Here is a 22,161-nt window from a genome sequence, read left to right as displayed (position 1 = left end):
AAATATATCTGCTGATTAACTGACTCTATGGCAGCACATTTTAATGCATTGATACATTCCATTTTTGGCCCAGATGGTACTGAGTTTGAATACATGTTTATCTAATAGTTTATAATATTTTTCATTACAGAATGATAATGCAATGACATGAACTGTTTATATGAGATGTGTTGCTGCATTTTGCCAGTGCTCACCATCTCTGTGCATTGGTGCTCAATGCACACCTCCTCACAAATATGGAGCCCAAAAAGTGAAGGGATCCATTACTTTTTCTGCTACTTATGTGTGTTGTTTATAATTCTGTTTTTTGACAAGATTAAAGGTGTTAAAATTGGGTAGATAGAAAAGTCATAAAATGGGGAGCAAGCAGGGGGAAGAACAAAATCTCAGTTAGTACTGAGTCTCTGGAAGATACCTGCTACTTAAATGACTCTGTGGCAGCATGTGTTAATGCAGTTAATGCAGTGATACATACCTTTTTGGGGCCAAATGCTGTAGCTAATACTTTTAACTACTTTTGCATTACCATTGCTGCACATTGGAGTGATGCCCACCATCCCGCAATAATGTATTAAAGAAAAGAAATGGGGAAGATAGGACACTGGGGTGATGGGGAGCAAGCAGGGTGATGAACAAAAGGAAAGCAGGGCAGAAATGTGCAGGAGGGAGTTAGGAAAGAACCATAGTTATCCATTTCTTTAACAGTGAAAAGTGAACATATCTGGCAAATATTAACTGAATTTGGAATGTGACCTCCAGAGAGAGGGGTGACCACAAAACAATCATGTTGTAAGGCAGATGGATGGAATCCAATGTGCAAGAAGACACGTGTGAAATTGGGAAATGGAGAGCTATGTATGGGACAATTTTTTTTTTTTTTTTGTGGGTCAAGTGGTCATTTTATTTATGGAGAAAGAGGAATGTTGTGAAAAGGATGTAGGAATGTCTTGATGAAGCAATTTGGGTGGGTGAGGAAGCAATTGCAGACAGACAGGACAAACAAGACAAGAGACAAGGATGGTGATGGACACAAAAGGTTGGATGACACAATGAGTGGGGTGAGGGTGGGGAAATCATGAACCCATGATCATTAAGCTGGGTGACAGAGAGAATCCAGTTCTCACCCACTGGACAATCATCACTGTCATCTCACTTTGCCATTGTTTGGAGCTGGAGCACCTGTCTGCGCCTTCTCCTCCTGATATTACATAAAATAAGGGAAAGCCACCTCTCCAGCCAGCATAAGTGTGCAACAACAGTGTGGCTACAATTGTATGCAACATCCCTGACAATTCATAGTAGGTGATAAAATCACTACCTGCACAACTGTTCCCAAATAGTACCACTGTACCTGCCTCCAGGGCAGGACTACCTGAGGGGGTAAATAGTGGAGTGGCTTCAGAGGTGGTGCTGCCAGGTTGGCTCCCAGATGTGCTGAGTAACAGTGCTGGAGCTAGTGGAGAGGGGTAAGTGGATCCTGTCGGGTAGACCTACCCCTCTGTGCTGTGGAGCATTTAGTGATGTGGTACACATGGATGGCATGGACACATTTTGATGATACATAATAATAAAAATAAAATACAAAAATAAAAATAAAATAAAATAAACAGAAGATAAGGGTTGGGGTGAGAGAAAAGAAAATAAGATGTGTGCCTTCATATGAGAAATGCAATTCCGTGATACAATTAATTGACTCTATTGCCTTAAGATTTGCTTTTAAGACTACCAGAGCCTAACAGATGCACACTATACTACAGGTTGCAGCAAGCACTCCTTGACATGGGCATATATTGCATATATGCATGTTACAGTTAAAGAGATTACAGTTGGCAACAGATCATGTGTGCCACTGGAACAGAGCTTTTACTTTCAACCTTTAAATTGCACATACACCTGCACAAGCTCAAAGATGAACTAACCCCTCACCTAAACACACTGTTCAAACTCAGCCTCTCCACAAGCTACATACCCATAGAGTGGTGAACAGCAACAGTTATTCCGCTCCACAAAGGTGGAACCACAATAGACCCCAGGAACTATTGCTCTATGAGCCTGACTAGCTTGGTCTGCAAGGATATGGAGCACATCATCATGGAACTCATTAACAGAGACATTGGGAACCTCCAAACACTGGACCCTACCCAGTTTGGCTTTGGTAAGGGCCGATCATGCCTCCTAAACCTGGTGGGCTTCTTTGAGACAGTTACCAAGGCTATAGACGAGGGAAAGGTGGTACACACAGCCTACCTAGACCTTACTAAGACCTTCAAAAGCATTCACCATTCTGGTATTATAGACAAGCTCACCACCCTGAATATAAACCCTTACTTCACAAGATGGGTTGCCAACTGGCTCATGGACAGAACCCACATGATGAGAGTTGCTGTAGCTAGGTCCGACTTTAAACCGGTTACAAGTTGCATTCCCCAGGGCTCAGTCCTAGGACCCCTCCTGTTTGGCATATACTTCTCAGAGGTAAAGGCAAGCACAGGAGGACTATGGCTGTCCAAGTTCACAGACGACTGCAAACTAGGGGCTATAATTGACTCTCCGGCTGACACAGACATCCTCCAAAAGGGTCTCACTGAGAAGGATGCCTGGTGTCAAAATCATGGCCTCAAGCTAAATGCCAAAAAGTGCATAGTCATCCCCTTTGGATGCATCCAAATTACTGGAACCTGTGTTCTGAGAGACTGCCTTACATTATATCTGCAATTATACAGAGCTGAGTGTATATATATTTTTGGTTATAGAGTTCAATTGTTGCTTAGATCTGTGTTGAAACTGTTGTCTCACTGTTCTGAGAGACCGATTGGCAAATATACAGAGCTGAGAATATTTTTTTGGTTTTAAAGTTTGTACTGTTAGTTTTTGCTTAGATCTCTGCTGAAACTGTTTTGTCCCACTCTCTCTACTTTTGGTTTGTAGTTTAAATTTGGTGGCTTTTGCAGTTGCCCGCCCCACTGTAGATTTGATCTGGGACACTCCCCGTCCCATCTCTTTACCACATTCTACCTAATAAACTCTTTCTGCACTTGTTTTTAGTCCTTTTTAATTTAATTGCATTTTTAAACTGTGTTTGGTCTAATATTGCTGCATACTCAAGTGTGCTAGCTTGCACTGCATGTGAATTGTTTTTTACTACTGTTTTTGCTACTTTTCTGTAACAAAAAAAAAAAAAAAAAAAAAAAAAAAACTGTAATCCTGTTTCCTACCTTTCCTGTAACTAGTGTTCCAGATACAGATTTGCTGTATCCAAGACTGTATGTAAGCTTCTGAGTCCCCCAAGCCTTTCTGTGTTGGAGGGAAGCCTTCTAGCTTATCAGTGGGAGTGGTAAGCACTAGGTAACCTATCTACCACATAAGTAGTGGTTCTGGCCCAGAATTTGTAGTTACTGGCCGTTTGGGCAATTTCTTCCATCTCTCTCAACTTTCTGATTTGAAAGCCTGTATTTGCACTTGTTTCTGTCCTGTAACTCATCTAGTGCAGATACAGATTCTTAGTTTTAGCACTTAAATTTGCTTGTTCATGCTCAGCACTTGTTCAGAACTTGTAAGCACCAAATAAGCTACTAATTACTATAGCACTCTATCTTCCTCATTACCTAGAGGAAAACAGTTTTTGTACTTAACTTTTCTCACTTGCTTAGAGAAAAACAGCTCTTGTACTCACTTTCCTCACTTATCTAGAGGAAAAACCCTGCATCTTTCTTTTTGCGTGGTCTTGCGCACAGTGCAGTGTCGGGCAGCGCCGGTTAGCTGGGGTATACTATTCCCGGCCCCACAAAGTCTGCACTGTAAATTTTCCCTTAGAACTAAGCAAGTCTCAACTCAAGTGCTTCAGATCAGCTGCTCTTATTGCAGCACTTGTAAAACAGAAATCAGCACTTGTCCTAATCTCCTAGACAGCACTATTATTCTCCAAATTTCCTAGACAGCACTATTATAATATGGCATAAGACCCTCGATCGTCCGCAGGACTTAAGTTCAATTTACTCTTCAAAGCATGTCCAGAGGTCAGCTTCAGGTGTACTCTCCAGTTCATCTGGTGGAATTGGGCATCCTATGGCAGTGTCACAACTGCCTCATGTATACAGACAACCCTCTCCTCTTACCTCTAGACACAAACAATTGTGAAAGATGCAAATACACAGCCAGACTGGAGGCTAAGCGCTCTCAACCCATGACTGTAACAGACAGTCAAGAGGATAAGGGACACACTTGCATCACACCACCTGTCACACATGAATCTACAAAACAAGCACCGGCAAAACATATGCATAAATACACAAAAACATATTTGGAGGCACTAGGTACCAACCTGAAAAAGAAACAGTGCCCTCCAAAGCAGACAAGCAAGCAACCTGCACCCACAAACACAAGCCAGAAAACACATAATTCACCTCAGCAGTGTGCCTCATAACAGCCCTTAAGGCAAAACACCATACCTAACACGCTAGTAATAGGAGACTCTATAGTAAGGCACATGGATGTTCCACTCACCAGGCAGAACAAGGAGAAGGTTACTGTCGGCTGTCTGTTGGGTGCTCGGATCCGCCACATAACACAGGCACTTAGGTCACTCCAGAACAAGTACAAGTATGATGCTGTCATTGTACATGTTGGTGTGAATGATCTAAGACGTACCTCCCTGGACTACATGAAAAGAGACATTGAGGAGCTCTCTGATCATGTAGCCCAAGCTGGTATGACCCTAACCTTGAGTAGAATACTACCTTGACCTACAATGATACCACAATACAAAGACAAAATGATCAATTTCAACAATTGGCTAAGCTTCTGGTGTCATTCTAAGGGGATCCAGTGTCTGTCTGCCTGGGATGACATGATAGACAAGCCTCACTGTTTTGCCAGAGATGGGTAGCACCTATCGCCCCTAGCTTTTTGAATACTGGCCAAGGCTTTTGCCGTCCCCATAGTACCTTTTTTAGGCAAGGCTCAAAGGACAAACCAACCACCGTAACCAGCACAGGTAACCAAAAATTAAGGGTAATGCTACTCAATGCCAGAAGTCTCAACCTCAAAATGCACACACTCGAGGCTCTCCTCAGCATGGAGAAAATCGATGTTTGTGCAGTGACAGAAACCTGGTTCAATGCTCAAGAGAGCACCCCAGCACTGCCAGGTTACAATTCATATCATACCTTCTGGCCTCAGTTACCAGATCACATTACAAAGGGTGGAGGTGTATCCATATTCATCAAGGATACCTATATCTCCAGGTTAGTAGCGCAGCATGATGTCCCCATCCATGCGCAACTATCAGCAGGCAAAACCACATTTCAAGTCATAGCCGGTTATAGATCACCCACCATGTCCCAAGATGCTCACTCTGCATTCCTTGAGACATTGGAAAATATAAAGGTCCTACCCAACACCATAATCGTGGGTGATTTCAACTACCCTGGTATAGACTGGGCGAACTAACAATGTTCCAAATCCTATGCTCAGCGATTCATAGAATTTATAAATTCAAATGTCCTTGAACAACTAGTATGTTCCACCACTAGAGGGGACAACATATTGGATTTAATCATCACAAATATGGGTGCCCGTTGTACCACACCCATTATCACCCCCTCCTTGGTCAGATCCGACCACAAACTGATAACCCTGGACATCCTCACTCCTCCACCTCCCCCAATCAAAGAAACCATAGCCAAAAGCCTTTCCAAAGCAAACTTCAAACTACTTGCATCCAAAGTGGAAAGCTTCACTATTCCCTTGCAGAAGGATAATGATATCCAGGATGCGTAATCCTACACCAAGGCACTCTATATGCATCTTCAGGATTGTATGGACCATGCTATCCCAAATAAAACCAAGACTCCTTCCTCAAGCAAGAAGAAGCCAGTCTGGTGGACCCCAGCCATAAGCAAACTTTACAATAAAAGGAGGAGACTTATACAAAAAAAGGTCAAATCTCAGGTAGAAAAATCATCCCTGATCAGTATTAGTAAGAAATTGAGGGCCCTCATCAAGTCAACTAAAGCTAATTTTGAAAAGAAAGTTGCCAAGTATGCCAAGGATAACCATAAGTCCTTCTATGGCTACATCAAAAACCTAAATGGCAATGCTCAGGTCTGTTCTGAGCTAGTACAAAATGGAACAAAATACACTGACCCTCCTGACATTGCCAACATCTTGGCTGAGAGGTTCAGTGCAAATCCCCCCCTCCCTCACCACCTACAGGGCCTATTACCATTCTAGGGGATTGTGTAAGTCCAATTATTACTGATATGTTGGTTAACAAGGCTCTATCTAAAGCTAAAAACACTGCCTCCATGGGACCAGATGGTGTCCCAGGCTGTGTCATACGCGAGCTCCAAAAGGAATTAACCCCGCATCTTAATACCTTGTTCAGTCTCAACCTCTCCACAGGATATGTGCCCATAAAATGGCGCACGGCAATGGTGGTCCCACTACACAAGGGTGGGGTCACAACTGACCCTGGGAACTATGGCCAATAAGCCTGACCAGTCTGATCTGTAAGGCTATGGAGCAAATCATTATGGAACTCATAAATGGAGAGATTGGGAACCTCCAGTCACTGGACCCCACACAGTTCGGCTTCGTCAAGGGAAGATCATGCCTCCTGAACCTGGTGGATTTATTTGAGACAGTTACTCAGGCTATAGATAAGGGAAAGGAGGTACACATGGCTTACCTTGACCTTGCTAAAGCATTTGACACCATTCCCCATTTAGGTATTAACCAGCCTGGGCATAAACCCTTATGTCACAAGATGGATCGCAAACTGACTCTCAGACAGATCCCATAAAGTAAGAGTAGCAGGATCTATGTCCAAATCAAGACCAGTAACAAGTGGTGTGCCTCAGGGCTCTGTCCTGGGGCCCCTCCTGTTTGGCATGTACTTCTCAGAAGTACAGGCAAGCACAGAAGGGCTGCGGCTGACTAAGTTTGCGGACAACTGCAAACTGGGTGCTATAATAGAGTCTCCAGCCGACATGGAGATCCTCCAGAAGGGCCTAAATGAGACTGATGCATGGTGTCAAAGCCATGGTCTCAAGCTAAATGCAAAAAAAATGCGTAGTAATCCCCTTTGGAAAAAAACAGAGTACCCACAAACTACAACATAGGAGGTAATCCCCTGAAATCTGAAGAAGAAATAAGGAATCTAGGGACCCAAGTAGCTAGTCAGCTTTCCTTTGATAACCATGTTGCCAAAGTGGTTAGAAAATCCTTCTATGTGACCCATCTAATCACAAAAGGGTTTGCATCAAGATCTAAGGATTTAATGGTGCCCCTCTACTCTTCCCTCATCAGACCCATTATTGAGTACAATGCACCAATTGGAATATACCTGGCTAGACATCTCCAGCAGCTGGAGAGACCACAAATATACCTAACCAAGAGAATTACTGGCCTCAAACAGTTGCCCTATGCAGCACGATAGAAAAAGCTAAGACTGTTCTCTGTTGCATACCACTTTCTCAGAGGCGATCTCTGTCTAACGTACAGAGCCATGTCCAACCAAGAATTGTTGAACATGCTCCATCTTAGCAAAACCAAATCTACTCGAGCTACACGCTCTAGGGATATAAACCTCAACACAACAATGAATAGAACATGCTGGAGGGATAGATTCCCTTCGCAGAGACTTCCCTTACTATGGAACAGGGTCCCGATCTACATAAGACAGAGCCCCTCAATATCACTCTTCAAGAGGAACCTTGATGAGTGGATGGGTAACAGAAAGTTTACACCGGGGATCACACCAACAGCACTACTAGATAGGGGCCAATGGTACTAGCTGCTAGTACAAGGGTCTAGGGAACTACTAAAGGAGCGGTGAATACCGCACAATGTGGCTGGGCTAATATATGCCTTCAGGCAGATAGCCCAGTACCAACCTATGAACCTATAAAAAACAAAGTACCCACAAACTACCACATAGGTGGTAGTCCCTTAAATATGGAAGACGTAATAAGGGATCTGGGGACCCAAGTAGATAGCAATCTCATCTTTGATAATCACATTGCCAAAGTGGTTAGAAAATCCTTATACGTGGCCCACCTAATCACAAAAGGGTTTGCATCCAGATCAAAAGAGGTCATTGTGCCCCTCTACTCATCACTCATCAGACCCATCATAGAGTACAATGCCCCATTTGGGAGGTACCTTACAAGACACCTGCAACAGCTTGAAAGACCTCAGAAGTACCTCACCAAGAGGATCACTGGCCTCAAACAGATGCCCTATGCAGCTCGACTGAAGAAACTCCAGTTGTACTCTGTTGCCTACCGCCTACTCAGAGGTGATCTCTGCCTGACATACAAGGCCATGTCCAACCCAGACTTGATGGACATGCTCCAGCTAAAGAAAACCATATCCCCTTGAGCCACACACTCTAGGGATCTAAACCTCACCACAACAATAAATAGGACATGCTGGAGGGATAGATTCCTGTCCCAGAGACTTCCCATGCTTTGGAACAAGACCCAATCTACATTAGGCAGACCTCCTCGCTAACACTCTTCAAAAGAAACCTTGACAAGTGGATGGAAAACAGAAAGTTTACCTCGGGGATCACTTCAGTGGCTCTGCTGGACAGAGGCACAAGGAACTAATCTAAGGGGGTGGCAAAAGCCAGCATATTCTGGCTAGGCTTATAAATGCCTTCAGGCAGATAGTCTAGTACCAACCTATGAACCTATGAACATAAATGAAGAATTAACAGTATTGTATAGTTGAAAAGTGTGGTCTTTGAACCCACAACCTCAGACTAAAATCTAATATTGTACTCTAGGGTTGTGCTGCAGACTAATTCATGCATACTTTCTTTTACAGTTGAGATATGCATGCTCAATTTGATACAACTCCTAAAATACCAAAAATAGCTATTTTAACTTTTAATGGTAGAATAACACTACTATTCTGCTGCATACATGTCACATGCTTCCCTCATCCTTGGCACCTAGCTCTATGGGTTCATACATTGACCTCACAATTCCTGGCAGCTGTGGAAAACAAGAAAACAGAACAGAATACCATTATGAATACCAGTCTTGCCTATATTCAGCATTTAAGCATTACAAGTACTCTCTGTAGATGATAGTTATACAGGTGTGGGATGTCAGCAGTCCTACATTCCCCGATCAAATAGTCATGATTATTCCTCTTCCTCCTTCTCCAGAGGTTGTTGTAGTAATTACATTGTTCCCCAGTGTGAGGGATATTGGTGGCACTGGTTATGGTCTGAGTTGAACAATTCTAAGCTTCTGACTTATACTGGAAGTCATAATAATCCTCCTGTAGTTGCCTGGCACTGTGGTTTGTAACTAGGAGTCCATTATAAATCTTGGACTCCTGGATACCCCATCTCTGTGCCCTAAACCTGAAACCTTCCCCACAAATGCCTGCCATGTATACCACTGATCTAGAGCAATGGAGAAAGATGCTTCCCTGCCAATTCCTGTCATCGCATTTACTGGGAGTGTGCACACTGTTTGAAAATGGTGTGCTCCACTTACCATTACAAAAACACAGTGCTAGCCAGTACACATCTCCAACCTCTGTATTGTTTTGTGATGGAAAGTAGAGTGCATCAGTAGCAAGCAAAGCAAATTCAAGGTTATTGGATATGCAGGCCATTATGTATATGTGTTAGACAAATGTGAAGGCCATGGCAGTCTAGATAGCAGAAATATATTTACAGGAATATAGTACACAGTATACCCACAGTCATACATTTGAGATTACATGTGTAATACATAAATAAATGAATATATAACTTACACAATGCTACTGCCTCAACACTCATTTATATAATTAATATCAGCTACACCATGTCAAGTGTTATAAGTGAGAGTGACTATAATGGGAAGTTGAAAAGCAGTAAAAGGGAATGGAATTTGCTGTATTTTAACCAAAGACTATGTTTATGGCAGTCTTACACTTACACTTTTTGTCAAAAGAATGTTAAGAAAGCACTTGTCAATGTTGCATTTCATTGCTATAAACAGCAATGTCATGGTGGTAAAACAAAGGTTGCAAACCTTGTACTAGAACAAAAAAATCGGTATTCCAGCCTGACACTTACACCTTCTGCCACAGGGCAAGTTACTTGTCACTCCATATTTTATTGATATTCTTAAGGTCTCACTGTTAACTGCCATGCAACTTCTCTTAGTGATGCCCAATACTATTACTGCAATTGGTTTATTTTCTGGCTATCTGGTTTATGTCTGACCAGTTATATAGTTTGTGCACTGCTGTGGTTTGTGCAAATGAGATAAGTATAGCTAAAAACCTGGCTTTCATTTTTTTTCTCTGTTTTGCCTTTTTTGCACTTAGCTGCACATGAACATGTAGCTGAACAAATGGAAGCATACCTTCTGAAGTTCTATACCCTTCTGTGCAGAATATCCCAAAGTAATAGCATATATTCACTCTTCTCCACATAAACACGTCTCCTCACCATCAGTTTGCCTAGCTACATGGCTGCCTTTTTACATTTGTGCCATAACAGTAACTCACCTTTGCTACCTCCAAAATCACTGTCCATCCTTGTTTGTGCTATAACAGTAACTCACCTTTGCTCCCCACCCACAAAAGAACAGTCTATCCTTGTTTATGCCATAAGAGTAACTCAGCTTTGCACCCCCACCGACAACAGAATAGTCTATCCTTGTTTATGCCATAACAGTAACTCAGCTTTGCTCCCCCCAAAAAGAACAGAAAAATGATATATGTTGCTAACAAAACATCTTTGAAATGCTGAAAGTGCTATCAAAGGAAAAAGGAACTGTCCATGAAACATTTTTACATACTTATCACAATGCATTCCATTTTTATGTATTGGCAATCGTGTAATCCACTGACATGGCTTGGCAAACATGCCCTTGCCATCAAGACACTTCTAACTAATGCATACAGATAAACGTGTAAAATCATTTGCATCAGAATTTTCTTAAATACATTCCAGCATATGTAGTATGTAGCTGAACAAATAGATGCATACCTTCTGAAGTTCAATACTCGTCTGTGCAGCTATATCCAAAAGTAATAGTGTATCTTTACTCTTTTCCACATAAACAAATCAGCCCATTAGTTTGCCTAGCTACATGGTTGCCTTTTTATATGGTGTAGATTCAGGGATCTCAGCATGGTGAATATGCAAATGAGGTATGAGCTCATTAGAATTGCTGAATCCCCCAAAAAATGGATCCATGTAGGGATGCAAACATAGTGCAGCCACTCCCTCAGTGTTTGGTTGTAATAATTTAATATTCTGTTGAGGGTGGGGGAGCAAATCTGAGTTACTCCTATGGCATAAACAAGGATAGACTGTTCTTTTGTGGGTGGGAGAGCAAAGGTGAGTTACTGTTATAGCACAAACAACGATGGATAGTGATTGTGGAGGTAGTAAAGGTGAGTTACTGTTATGGCACAACTGTGACTGATTAGTTGTTGGGAGAAGGAAAACACAACAGCATTACAGGCTGCCTTACATCCAGTGGGTGTGTCAAGTCACATCTACAAAGTGTTAGATATAAGGTTGGAAATGTAAGTAACCACCACACAAGTCACCATGTCAAGTGTTATAAGTGAGAGTGACTATAATGAGAAGTTGAAAAGCAGTAAAAGGGAATGGAATTTGCTGTATTTGAACCAAAGACCATGTTTATGGCAGTCTTACACTTACACTTTTTGCCACAAGAAAGTTAAGAAAGCACTTGTCAAACCTGCCCTTCATTTTTTGTCAGCTGTATATGATGTTATTTTTACTTAATATCCTCACACATTTTAAGGCCAATGATCTAGAATGGCTTACGCACTGCATGTCTCAGATTACTGCTCAGATAAATGAAGAATGGCCAACAAACGCAGAAAGGTAAGACAGAGCTGTATGTTTGCAAGCAATAATTATGGCAGGTTGTGTGATCACTAGGTGCAATACATCCGATAATACTAAATGTACAAATAATACTTGTGTGGTTAGATATCATTGTAGATGCTGTTGCAGTCGGTTGTGTGTATATTGGGTTTGAGCTGTTTGTGTGGCAAATAAGCATAAGGCACCCTTCCTGTATTCTGAAGGTGCATTGGATTGGCAGGTCAAATCAAGACCTATGTAGTAATATCACATGTGTACTAACATTTTCTAGTGTGTAGGGTGGCCTAATGTTTAAGGTGTTTGCCTTACAAACACAAAGTGCAGGGTTTGAGTCTCACAAGGGATAATTGGCTAGGCTTAAAATGGCTCGCAAGGGCAGTTAGCCTAGTACTAATCTATGAACCTATGAACCTAAGTTGCTTTTACTCATTTCAACTATTTCTCCTTTTTTCTGTTTCTTTTTTTGGGGGTAATATTTGGGTGATATGCCACCCCTTAGCGCACACATAGCAAAGCAGAGCTGCGCTTATCTTATTTGCACAAAGCGCACAGTGCACATTCTGGACAACTGGCCAGACAGGACCCAGACAGCCAAAAATAGAAACCAGATGCATTCAGTTAATACTATTGGGCATTAATATGTGACATTGCATAGTGGTGAAGAGTGAGAACTTAAAAATGATTAATAAAATATGGAATATTGTGTAACTAGTTTTGTGGCAGCAGGTGTAAGTGTATGACTGGACTACAGATGTTCCTGGGTTCTAGTACAAGGTGTGCAACCTTTGTTTTACTGTCGCAACATTGCAGTTTATAGCAATGAATTGCAACATAGACAAGGGATTTCTCAACCTTCTTGTGGAAACAGGTGTATGTGTAGGACTGCCATTTACATGGTTCTGGTTTTGAATACAGCATATTCCATACACATTTAGTGCTGTTCTACTTCCCATTATAGTCACTCTCACTTATAACACTTGACATGCAGTAACTGATATTAATTATAAGTATGAGGGCTGAGGCACTAGTACTGTATCAGTTATGTATTTATTTATCTATGCATTATTACATTTATTGTCAAATGTATGTCTGTCAGTATACTGTGTACTACATTCCTGTAAGTATATTTCTGCTAACTGGACTGTCCTGGCCGTCACATTTGTCTAACACACATACACAGCTTCTTGTATATCTAATAACCTTGAATTTACTTTGCTTGTTACTGCTATGGTCTGTTTCCATCGTGCAAACATGGTGCTTAGAGGTGCATTCTGCCAAGCAATTTTTTGAGCGATGGTAAGTGGAGCATAACAGTTTCAAACAGTGTATGCACTCCTAGTAAATGTGATGACTAGAATTGGTGGGAAAACATCATTCTCCATTGCTTTATTTGTGGCAGACATGGTGGGTGTTTGGGGAAGGTGTCAGGTTTGGACCACAGAGATGGGGAGTCCAAAATTTTTACTGGACTCCTAGTTAAGGACCACAGTGCCAGGCCTCTGCAGGGAAACTATTCTGGCTCGCAGTATAACTCAGAAGCATGTAATCATTTAGCTCTGGCTGTAACCAGTGTTACAGGTATCCTATACACTGTGAACATTGCAGGTGCCTCTACAATGATAACTGGATGAGGAAGAGGGGTACCCTCAACCACTGGATCAGGGAACTTAGGACTGCAGATGTCCCACATCTGTGCAAGTATAAACTACAGAGAGTACTTATAAGACTTAAAAGATGAACATAGCCAAGACTGATATTCATAATGGTATTCTTTTTTGTTTTTTTCCACAGTTGAGGTCAATGTATAAACCCACGGGGCTAGATTGCCGAGGATAAGAGAAGCATGAGGTATGTATGCAGCAGAATAATAGTGTTATTCTAGCATTAAACGCTAAAGATAGTTTTTTGGTATTTTAGAGTTGTATTAAATTGAGCATGCACATCTCAACTGCAAAAGCAAGTATGCATTCATACGTCTGTAGCACAAACCAAGAGTCCAATATTACAATATCAAATTGAGCATGCATATCTGAATTGTAAAAGCAAGTATGCATGCATTAGTCTGTAGCATACACTCAGAGTACAATATTAAACTTTAGTCAGAGGTTGTGAGTTCAAAGACCACTTCCCAACTATACAATACTGTTAATTCTTCAATTACGTGCAATTTAAAGGTTTAAAGTAAAAAGTCTATACCAGTGGCACACATACCTTGCTGTACTCCATAATCTGTATAACTGGAACACTTATATGTGCAATATATGCACATGTCAATGAGTACTTGCTGCAATTTCTAGTAAAAGTTTTTAGTAAAAGAATTTAAGTACCTTTATCTGCACTTTTTTTTAAAAAAAATACAGTATTTAATTTGAGTGTTGAAGGAGTTTTTAACTGAAATTATTCTGCTCTTCAGTAACTTGAACTGAAGCTAGTGTTTGGCTGAATTTTGTTATTTGCTAGTAATTACAGGTGTGGGGGTAGCCACATTCTTTGATTTCCTGTCCTTGCATATTTAAACTGGTGCATGTGAAATAATTCCTGCTTTAAAACTTCAGCTTGGCCAGCTAAGAACTTGGTTATATTCAACTGGACGTATAAGAGAATTTAAGTACCTTTATCTGCACTTTTTTAAAAAAAATACAGTATTTAATTTGAGTGTTGAAGGAATTTTTAACTGAAGTTATTCTGCTCTTCAGTTATTCACACCCACCCGCCCTGTTTTTGTTTTGGTGTTAATCTTAGTGGCATTGAAACTGCCCACCCCTCAGCCTGCCTCTGGGCCCATCTCATTTGCTCACTCAACTGAGTGCAGTGAGATCATATTCTGATTTCAGGCACTCCTACTGTGTACAAAGAGAGCATCTGGGAAATAGAAAAAAAAATAAGCTTATTTCCTGCCTTTCTTGTTAAGTGGTACAGACTATTTGTAGGCTTCTGAGCCCCCAAGCCCTTCTGTGTTTGAGGGAAGCCTTCTAGCTTGTTTTTTTCTTATAACTAGCCAGTTTTCTAGTTTCAGCACTCAAATCTGTTTCTTTGATCTCAGCACTTGTTCAGAAAAAAAAAAAAAAAAAAAAAAAAATTTCATCTGCTTTTACTGTACTTGTGTTTTTACCTACTTCTTTTAATTTTGCATCATCTTAAAATACTCAATTGTATTTATTACTGCTTGGTGTAACTCATTCTAAGCCTTTTGGTTTAAACACTTGGGCTTCGGACCAGTTAGTTGTTTTGCACTGAGAGGGTTTGTGGTCTGCACTGTTGTGGCAGAACAGGTAGCTTACATCCTTCTAGGTTGAGAACTGCTGATTGAGGGCTCAGTGTCTGTTATTCTAAAAGTGTATTAATTCTGGTTTAAGCACTTGGGCTTTCAAGCCAGTTATTTTACATTAAGAGGGTTCGTGGTCTGCACTCTTGTGGGAGGAGAGGCTGGACTCTGCCCTTCTGAGCTGGGAATTTCTAGTTAAAGGCTTATAGTGCATGCATATCTGAACTGTTTCTTACTGAAGTTGGTGCCTTGTTTGCTGTGGCATAGACTGGATTCGGGCCTGCTGGATCTAGCTTTGTTTGTGTAACTTGAGCACTAATCCAGACATTCTCTAAAGTATTCGATGGTATTTATTACTGCTTGGTTGTAACTTGATTAAAGTGTAGCTATCATTCAAGTCTTTTGGATTAAGCACTTGGGCTTCAGACCAGTTGTTTTACATTAGGAAGGTTTGTGGCAAGCACTGTGGTGGCAGGACAGGTAGCTTTCATCCTTCTAAGTTGGGAACTGCTGATTGAGAGCCCAGTGTCCAAGTGTATTAGTTCTGGTTTAGGCACTTGGGCTTCAGGCCAGTTATTTTACATTAAGAAGGTTCGTGGTCTGCACTCTTGTGGGAGAAGAGGCTGGACTCTGCCCTTCTGAGCTGGGAATTTCTGGTTAAAGGTTTATAGTGCCTGAATATTTGAACTGTATCTTACTGAAATTGGTTCACCTTGTTTGCTCTAGCATAGACTAGATCCAGGCCTGCTGAATCTAGCTTTGTTTATATGCTTGTTGTTTGTTTGCTTGTTATTTCCCTGGAAGCTAATTCCACCTAATACACAACTTCTCAGCACTTCTGTGGATCACTAGTGATATCTGCATTGCTTACTGTACTTATTTCCTTGTTTCACTTGAAAGAAAGTTACTGTTTGTCGTTTTGCATTTAGTTACTTGTAACACATTGCACTCAAGTTACCTGGCACTTGCTCACTAAAGCAATTATATAAGTCAGCACTAAAAATTAAAAGCACTACACCCTCACTCCCCACTGGCCCTTGTTTTCAATTAAGGAATTCCCAATATTATTCTAGCATGTCCAAAGGTCAGTTGTCAATCTTCTCTCTGGTCCAGCTGGTGAATCTGGGAATCTTGAGGCAATGTTATAACTGCCTCATGTACACAGACAACCCTCTCCTCCTCCCACATAACACAAATACTTGCGAGAGATGCAGCTATTTAGCCAAACTGGAGGCTGAGCTCTCTCAACTCAGGACTGGCAAGACCAGACAGGAGGAGAAGGCAACTACACACACCACAAAACCAGCCTCACATAATGCTACCACTCCACTGAATCAAACACATAAACACACAAAGACATACTCGGAGGCTCTGAGTAAAAATTTACCTAAACAGCAGAGGCCTCCAAAGCAGACACCCAAACAACTGCTACCTCAAGACACCCCACAAGCAACACATAAACCACAAAAGCAGTGTGCAAAGCAGTCACAGCCCTTAAGGCCAAATACAACACCAAACATACTTGTCATAGGTGACTCCATAGTCAGACACACTGACGTCCCACTCACCAGGCTGAACAAGGAGAGGGTCACAGTAAGCTGCCTATCGGGCGCTAGAATCTGCCACATAACACAAGCACTCGAGTCACTCCACGGCAAGTACAAATATGACACAGTCATTGTCCATGCTGGTGTGAACGACCTGAGACATACCTCCCTGGACTACATGAAAAGAGACATAGAGGAGCTCTCTGATTATGTAGCCCAGGCAGGTATGACCCTAACCTTGAGCAGTATCCTTCCTTCACCAAGAATGATGCCACAATATAGAGACAAGATGATCAGCTTTAACAATTGGCTTAATGTCTGGTGTCATTCAAAGGGGATCCAGTGTCTGTATGCCTGGGATGACATGCTTGACAAGCCACGCTGCTTCGCAAGGGACGGCTTGCACCTGTCACCCCTGGGATTCCGGATATTGGCTAAGGCTCTTGCCACCCCCATAGTGCCTTTTTTAGGCAAGGCTCAAATTCTAAACCTACCACCCTAGAAAACAAAAATGGGAAGAAACTGAGGGTAATGCTGCTCAATGCCAGAAGTCTAAATCTCAAAATGCACGCACTCGAGGCCCTTCTCAGTATGGAGAACATCGATGTCTGTGCTGTAACTGAAACCTGGTTCAAGGCTCCTGAGAGCACCCCGGCACTATTAGGTTTTACCTCATATCATGCGTTCCGGCCCCAAAACCCGGACCACACCACAAAAGGAGGGGTGTATCCATATTCATAAAGGATACCCACACCTCCAGGTTGGTGGCAACGCACGTAGCTTCGGAAACCATCCAGGTGCAACTAACCATAGGCAAAACTGCTCTACAAATTGTAGCATGCTACAGGCCACCCTCTCAAACTCAGGAACCCCACACAGCCTTCCTGAAGACACTGGAGGGTATAAATGTATCTCCAAACACCATCATATTGGGTGACTTCAACTACCTGAATATAGACTGGGAACATTACTCAAGCCCTAACTTTCTAGCCCAACGGTTCCTGGAGTTCATAAATTCAAATGCCATGGAACAGCTAGTCACTGTTCCCACGAGATGAGAAAATATACTAGATCTCATTGTCACAAACATGGGGACAAAATGCTCCACACCGGAAGTATATCCCTCATTGGTGAGATCTGATCATAAATTAATCTCACTGGAAATCCACATCCCGCCCCCACCCCAAACAAAAGACCATAGTGAAGAACTTCTCTAAAGCAAACTTCACACTACTCAAGACTGGTGTGGTATCCTTCAAGGCCCCTGAGCCAGTGGAAACCACAACCCAAACTGCGGAAGCCCTTACAAATGCCTTCTATGAACACCTCCAGGACTGCATGGATCAGGCAATCCCAAATAAAACCAAGACTCTTTCCACAAAGGGCAAACGTCCAGTCTCGTGGACCCCAGCCATTAACAAACTTTACAATAAGAGGAGAAAGCTATTACATGATAGAACAAAATCCATAAAAGGGAAGTCACCCCTGATCATTATTAGTAAAAAATACGAGCACTCATAAAATCAACTAAGGCCAATTTTGAGAGAAAAATTGCCATGGATTCAAAGGACAATCATAAGGCCTTTTTCAGCTATGTTAGGAACCTGGGTGGAAACTCCCAGATATGCTCAGAATTAGTTCAAAATGATACAAAAATCACTGAACCCACAGACATTGCCAACATACTGGCAGACAGGTTCAGTGCAAACTTCACCCCCTTCTCCCCCCCTAAAGGAGAGATAACTATCCCAGCCGAGTGTAGCCTCCTGGACATCTCAAATGCGTAGGTGAAAGCTGCTCTCTCTAAAGCTAAAAACACAGCATCAATGGGACCGGATGGTGTCCCCGGCTGTGTGCTACATGAGCTAAATGAGGAATTAAACCCGCACATAAGGCAGCTGTTTAATCTCAGCCTTACCACAGGATACGTGCCCAAGGAGTGGCGTACGGCAACTGTTGTCCCACTCCACAAAGGCGGCGCCTCTACGGACCCTGGTAATTACCGCCCCATAAGCTTAACAAGTCTAGTCTGCAAAGCTATGGAGAGGATCATAATGGAGCTCATAAACAACGATATAGGGGACTTGCAGACATTGGACCCGACCCAGTTTGGCTTTGTCAAGGGAAGATCATGCCTTTTGAACTTGGTCGACTTCTTTGAAACAGTCACCAAGGCCATTGATGAGGGAAAGGCAGTCCATACAGCCTACCTTGACCTTGCAAAGGCTTTCGACACAATACCCCACTCGGGTATTGTAGAAAAACTTACCAGTTTAAATGTAAACCCATATGTCACAAGATGGGTTGCAAACTGGCTTAAGGACAGAACCCACAGGGTTAGAGTTGCTGGCGCTGTGTCAGACTCCAAGCCGGTCACAAGTGGTGTCCCACAGGGCTCGGTCCTTGGCCCCCTATTGTTTGGCATCTACTTCTCAGAAGTACAGGCCAACATGGGAGGACTTTGGCTGACAAAGTTTGCAGACAACTGCAAACTGGGCACCATAGTGAAAAGTGCATCGGACACGGATATCCTTCAGAAGGGACTCACGGAAACAGATAGCTGGTGCCAGAGCCATGGCCTGAAGTTAAACGCCAAAAAATGTATAGTCATACCCTTCGGGAAAAACAAGGTAACCCCAAGCTACCATATAGGTGGCAATCCACTAAGCACAGAAGAGGTTATCAGGGACCTGGGGACCCAGGTTGACAGTGGCCTTTCTTTTGAAACTCACATTGCTAAAGTGGTTAGAAAGACCTTCTACATTGCCCACCTGATCATGAAGGGATTCACATCCAGATCTAGTGAGGTCATTGTTCCCCTGTACTCTTCACTTATCAGACCAATGATCGAGTACAATGCCCCATTCGGGATGTATCTCACCCGACATCTGCAGCAATTGGAGAGACCCCAAAAGTTCCTCACCAAAAGGATAAAGGGACTCCAAAATCTGTCATATGCTGCCAGATTGAAGAAACTCCAGCTCTATTCAGTCGCATACCGTCTGCTCAGAGGTGACATGTGCCTGACATACAAGGCCATGTCCAACCCGGAATTAATGGACATGCTCCACCTCAAAAAATCCAAATCCACCAAAACCACTAGAGCAAGCAACTTAAACCTTAGCACGGATATAAATAGGACGTGCTGGAGGGATAGATTTATCACTCAGAGACTCCCTATGCTGTGGAATAAAATCCCGGTCCATGTGAGGCAGAGCACCTCGCTGACTCTGTTCAAGAGAAATCTAGACCTGTGGATGGGAGATCATAGGTTTACCCCGGGAATCATCTCTGTGTCACTGCTGGACAGAGGCACAACAAACTAATGGGCACAGTATTTTTTCATATAAGGGGTGGCGTAAGCCACAAAAATTTGGGCTAGGCTTATAAATGCCTTAGGGCAGATAGCCTAGTATAAACCTATGAACCTATGAACCTAAGTTCTCTGTCAGGAGTTAGTAGTCTTAAAGGTAAAAGTTAAGATAATAGAGTCAGTTAATACATTGCATGTCACATATGAAGGTGCTAATCTTTCCTCTTTTCTTGTCTCACCCCAACCCTTGTTTTATTTTTTTATTATTTTTATTTTATTTTTTTTTATATATTTTTGATTATGTGTGGTCAAAATGTGTTCATGTCATCAATGTGTACCACATCACTAAATGCTCCATAGCACAGTAGGGTATGCCTGCTCCATACATTCTGCCTGTCTCCCCTCCACAAACTCCAGCACCATTAATCAACACATCTGGGAACCAACCTGGTAGCATAACCTCTGCTGCCCCTGCACTACCTGCCCCCTCAGGTAGTCCTGCCCTGGAGGCTGGTCCAGTGATACCCTCCTGGAGCAGTGGCAGTGGTGATTATTTTATCACCTTCACTGAATTGCCAAGGATGCTGCATATGGTTGTGTACTACACTGCTAGTGCATGCCTATGTAGGCCAAAGAGGCTGCTCTCCCTCATTGTATGTAAGGAGGAGATACAGACATCAGATACCCAGCCAATGGCAGAGTGACATGACAGTGATGACAGTCCAGTGGGTGAGAATTTGATTCTCACTGTCACTCAGCTTGATGACCATGGGTTTGTGATGTCCCCATCCTCACCCCAATCATGGTGCCTCCCAACATTTTGTGTCCATCAATGCCCTTGTCTCTTGTCTTGTTTGTGTTGTCTGTCTGCAAATGCTTCCTCACCTACCCAACTTACCTCATTGAGACATTACTTTGTCCCTTCCCTAACATTCTTCTCTCTAAAAAAACAAAACAAAAAAATGGGCACCTGCCCCACAAAAAAAAAAAAAAAAAAAAAAACCTTGCCTCACTCTCCATTTCACACGTGTCTTCTTGACACACTTGATTTGGTTCCATTGACTATACAACATGACTGTGTTGTAGTTACCTCTTTCTCCGGTGGTGACAGTCCAAATTCAATTAATATTTGGCAGATTACACTTTACCATGTTAAAGAAATAGATAGGTATGGTTCTTTTATTAACTCTCTCGTCTGCATTTCTGCCCTGCTTTCCTTTTGTTTTTCCTCTTGCTTGCTCCCCATCTCACAATTGTTCTATCTTCCCCATTTCTTTTCTTTAATGTATTATTGTGTGATGGAGTGCATTGCAAACCAATGCACAGCAAAGGTAAGGCAAAAGTAGTTAAAAGTATTACATACTGCTGTAGACGAATCCAGTACCATTTGCCCCTAAAAATGAATGTACAGCTGCATTCATTGCATTAACATATGCTGCCACTGAGTCATTTAAGTAGAAAGTGTATTCCAGAGATTCAATATTAACTGTCAGACTTTTTTCTTCCTCCTGCTTGCTCCCTATTTCATCACTTTCCTGTTTACCCCATTTTTACACCTTTAATCTGGTGAAAAATAGAATCACACACAACACACATAAGTAGCAGAAAAGCAATGGATCCCTTCACTTTTTGGGTTCCATGTTTGTGAGGAGGTGTGCATAATGAACCAATGCATAGTGATGTTGAGCGACAGCAAAATGAAGCAAGCAACATATCCCATATAAACAATTCATGCCATTGCATTATCACTGTGTAATGAAAAGTATTTTAAAGTATTAAATGCACCTGTATTTGAACCCCACACCATTTGGGCTTAAAAAGGAATGCATGAATTTATTAACACATGCTGCATATCAATCTGGTAACATGCAAAACTACAGCTATTGACCCATATGTATAAAAAACTTATCTTCAAGGATAGGGAAGGAATCAGCTGGACCACAACCACAGGGACATAGGTGATCTTCAACACACTTGACCCTACCCATTTTTTTTGTCAAGGGTAGATCTTGATCAATGTACCTTGTGGACTTCTCGGATACTGACCCCACAGAGGATGAGGGATAACAGGACATACTACCTATGTTGACTTATCCAAGGCCTTTGACACTGTCCCTCATTCATGTGTCATAGTGAAGATCTCCCATGTGGGAAT

Source organism: Protopterus annectens, chromosome 1.part0 (genome assembly GCF_019279795.1).
Source record: "Protopterus annectens isolate FY-2018-M chromosome 1.part0, PAN1.0, whole genome shotgun sequence".
Lineage (NCBI taxonomy): Eukaryota > Metazoa > Chordata > Ceratodontiformes > Protopteridae > Protopterus > Protopterus annectens.
Note: the sequence above shows the minus strand (reverse complement) of the source record.